The sequence below is a fragment of the Cnephaeus nilssonii genome, assembly GCF_951640355.1.
Source record: "Cnephaeus nilssonii genome assembly, chromosome: 2".
NCBI lineage: Eukaryota > Metazoa > Chordata > Mammalia > Chiroptera > Vespertilionidae > Cnephaeus > Cnephaeus nilssonii.
Window position 1 is genome coordinate 106480473 of NC_137073.1, and position 4707 is coordinate 106485179.

Consider the following 4707-nt stretch of genomic DNA (forward strand, 5'->3'; position numbering starts at 1 on the left):
TGAGTGTGGCTCTTCTACAAAATACCACCGCCTGGGTGAGTCTATTTTGAAGAAGTGGCGTTAGAAGAAGTTTAAGTTTAAAAAATTTGGCTCTCAAAAGAAATTTCAATCGTTGTACTGTTGATATTTGGCTCTGTTGACTAATGAGTTTGCTGACCACTGACCTAAAATGTTGACAGGCCATCACATCCCAGAACATAGAGGTTAAGATATGTACGTATATGCCCAAATATGTCTATATTTTAGCATTATTTGTCCTTAATTTACAGACTGGGAAATCAAGGCTCAGAGAGGTCAATAATTTTCCAAAGTGGTGAAGCTGGGGTTGAAACCGTACTCCCCAAATCATCCCTCTTCCAGGTACACATTTGAGAACTGCATAGAGAAGGCTAAGGAGTACCCCAGCATATGTAGACGGACCTAAGAAAGACCCCCCATCTGGGAAGGGGGCCTTCTGGAGTGAACTCCAACTTCTTGGCTACTTTGGGGGGAAAAAAGTGTTTTTTCTTGGAAAACAACACAACCTCTCCTTTGTCAATAATTTCTGACTGAGCCCAGTGTGAGGGTTTTCTCCCCTGTTTGAACACTGCTTGGCTTTTACAGTAGAAATCTGTTAGAGAACAGACTTCACAGGACTGTGCTGTACTTGCAGAAATGCTTCCTTCCATGATTCTCTGATTCTGGTTGTGTCTTGGCCATCAGGTAAGGGAGGGCTAGTTTATCAATGGGCAATGTTTCTGGACTGCCCCCCCCCCCCACCCAGAGGAAGGAGGGATGATTGTTCTGACTTTAAAAATGTGCTGCTTATGGCAGCCTCCAACTGTGCATGTAGCAAGCATCATTATATTCTAACATGCTGGGAACACTCGTCTTGATGGAAAGTTAGTCAATCAAAATTCCCTTTTAAAGGAAAGGATTGCTGCTGTGGGGTCTGTTCTTGATTCCTGAAGCGGCAGAGACACACCGAGAATGGAAAGTAAAGCATGCTGCACAGTATTTCATAAAGCACTCTACAGTGCCAAGGAGGCACAGTTCCTTGTCCATCAAAAATGCGGTAAATTTTCTGAAAATTAGATTTCATGTGATGTGTGCTTTTTCCTTCTTGGAACCACAGATTACTCACATATTTCCTTTAGCTCCAAGACAGAGTGACATGAAAAAAAAATGATGAAGTGAAAAATTATTATCTATCGGCTATCAGAAGGAAAAGGAGCTAGGGAGGTTTATAATAAAAGTAAAGCTCAAAGGAATTCAAACTCATTCCATTTGCAATTAAAGCCCACGTTTAAATCATGAAATTATGCAGCCTTGGCAGACTGAGCTGAGCTAATTTATAGGCATTTAATTAACTCCACAGGGGAGAGCCCCCTGTTGTTGCTGTGTGAATATAATATTTATACTGATAATTATAAAAACTAATTTAAAATACATTAAAGGAGACCTAGGTGAATACAGTACAGCCCATTCCCTCTGACACTCCACATGGCCCATACAGATGGGGGAAACTGACCCAAGGTCCAGCCAGAGCTGTACTTGAGACCTCAGTGGCAGGGGAACAAGGATGAAGAAGGAGAGAAGATGTGGCAATGCCACGGAAATGCCGTCTCTAAAAGACAGACCACTGACAAGCCAGTCAATATTTATTCAATGAAATTTCTTTTTTTTAAATTTCTCATGCATTTCTCCCACTCTCTACGCAGGCAATTTTCTTTTCAAAGTTACAGGCCATCACATGCCTTTTCCTTCCCCTTTAAGAACCGACTATTCCAGCTTTTGCTCAAGGATCAGCCCACACAAGCTATAGAACTCAGGGCACTGTGGGCATGCCCTGCTCTCTCCACAGCAGGGGACAGCATGTTGAATTGGGTTTGGTGGGCAGAACTCCTCTGGAAAAAAATCCATTAAACTGCAGCTTCTTAGAGGAAGTAATGGAAACGTAAAAAGAGGTATTAGTTAGTTGCCAATATTTACTGAGCACTTTATGGAGACTGCCTTACAATTTTCTCTGAGCTTCTGTCTTTGGGGAGGAGAGTGGGAAGTGTTATTTTCTCAATTGTCTTGAGTTAAAGTGCTGATTGATAACAAAAAAATATTAGATTAAAGTGTGTAACAAAAATCCAACATCATGTCCACTCTGGAGCAGTAACTTTAAACCCCTCTCTCTCTTCTCTTCTGTCCCCCTGCCCTCCACTCCTCTCCTGACTCTGACCCTCCTGCCCTCCTTCAGCCTCCCTCTTGTAAAGACTCTAGTAATTCCCTCCGATCCACCCAGATAATTCAGGATGATCTCCCTCTCTTGAGATTCCCTAACATATTTACATCTGAAAAGCCTCTTTTTTCCACGTAAGGTAATATATACACAACTTTCAAGGATTAGGATGTGGATAACACACAAGCCCATTGCTAAGCTGTTTTTCATTGGTGATAAATCCACTTTTCTTTATCTCTGATTTGAGATAAAGAAGTTTCTGCTTTAGTAGCTGGTTTTCTGCTAGATGATGCCAATAGGGGGCAGTAAAGGATACTGGAAGGCCGGATGACGTAGAAGGGAGTTAATCCTTTCAGTGCAGCTTGATGCACTTACTGGCATTGCCCTAGCAAGGGTCTTCACTGGCAGCAGGTCCCAGGCTTTTTCAACGTTCCAGAATGGCCACACTTCTGGCATCAGTCTCTTTGCCCTCAGAGGTACCCTCAACAGGTTGGGCAATGGATTTCTTCAGAGGTCCGAGTCTCGACTGATCAGAACCCCTGCTCCAAGCACCTGGGATCTGATAACCTCAAATTATTTTCCTTGTTTCTCCAACCCTAGGGATGACAGCAGCTTCTTAAATAATTGCTATAGTGATCATTTTTAGATTTGTCAGTTATGATCAGTTTTTAATTTCCTCAACAAATAAGTATAAGATTAAAAAGTGATTGATAATACTCTTAGAAGAAATAAATAGGAATTAGTGGTGAGGTTAGAGAAATTATCTCAAGCCTGTCTGATTCTGGTTGTTTTGCAGTAAACATGATGGTACAGAAAGACAAGTCTACCTTCCCAACAGAGTCATTTCAAAATTTTTTCTTAATGTGAAGCAACCATAATCCAAAAGACATTCACACTGGCTTTGATTTTCTCGAAGCAGAAAATTTATTCAAGGGAATATAATACAGGATTATTAGAAAGTCTTAATCCATCTTAAAGTTAAAACTATTAGTTTGGCCAAGTTTAATTCAATACATATGTATTTTTTAATGCCAGTCATTTAATAGTCCAACACAGTGAAGATCTTAATAAAATTTTACACATACATAAGTGTGCACATGTGTGCAAGAGAGATAAATATTCAGAGATTTATAAATTTACAGTCTTCAAATAAGCTACCAAAAGAAACTATCCATTTGAATTTCTAGATGTGTGCTGTAGTGAAACCACACTCTATTTATGACCTCATTAATACATGGTTGAACATTCTTTAGATTACACTCTTGACAGAGATAAATGCACTTGGCATAATATAATAATGTTTCAATCATGGAAATGTGATCTTGATCACATTTAAATCTGCTCTTTATACTCTGACATTAATTATCAACCCAGAGCCCCTTCTAAAGCTGCATAGCCAGTCTTTGAAGAGGTTTTTCATCAGATAAGAATGATGTTTGTCAAGCTGTGCACTCTTCTTAATGGACTTAATGTAATTATTGTTAAATGTCCAGATCCTCTTCTCCCCCCCCAACCCCCATCTCCCACCTTCTCAACTTAATGGCCTATATGGCTCTTTAAAGTCATTGAGACACTCAGAGGAACTAATGTGATACAAATCTACCAGAAGTCAAAGCAATAAAGTATATTCTCATTAAAAAGATAACACCTTGAGGTTTGAGTGGAAGAAGTTTTGGACACAGAGCAAATCACACTAAAGCTTATCCTATCTAATAAAGAGGGAATATGCTAATTGACCATCACGCCCTCACAAAGATGGCAGTGCCCACAGCCAATAAGGAGGGAATATGCTAATTGACTATCACACCCTCAAAGATAGTGGCACCCCCAGCCACAAGATGGTGGTGCCCAGTCCCCTCAGCCCTGCTGGGGCGTCAGGCGCATGGCATGGTCGGGCCCGCCCCCAGGTGGGCCCGGCTGCTCCGCGCACCTGCCTCCAGAGTCCCCCAGTCCCCTCAGCCCCCCAGCCGCCCAGGGCAGGCCCGAGGTGCAGGCTGCCTCGGATGGCAGCTGTCCAGCCGCCCAGGGCTGCCCGAGGCTCAGGTAACCAGGGCCGGCCAGGGTTTGCGTTGCCGGCAGTGGCAGCAGCAGAGGTGTGGTGGGGGCGTTGTCTTCCCCTGATCGCCAGGTCGCCTCCTGCCCCTGAGAGCTCCCGGACTGTGGGAGGGGGCAGGCTGGGCTGAGGGAACCCCTCTCCAGTGCATGAATTTTCATGCACCAGGCCTCTAGTAATTTATATGTATGTCTGAAATTGAATTATGTAAATAATGGAGTTTATAGGGGAAAATAATCCACAAAAGACAAAACTGAAGTGGTGTGTGTGTGTGTGTGTGTGTGTGTGTGTGTGTGTGTGTGTTTAGAGTAGAAAGTGGATATTCTTGCATTCCTATACAAGGTCTAGTGCTCACAGTAGGGAACTCAGGGAATGTAACAAAGGTTCAAGTGTGTAGATCCTTTTCTGATGGCTGCTTCTCTGAATTATTGCCCATCTTTCTGGG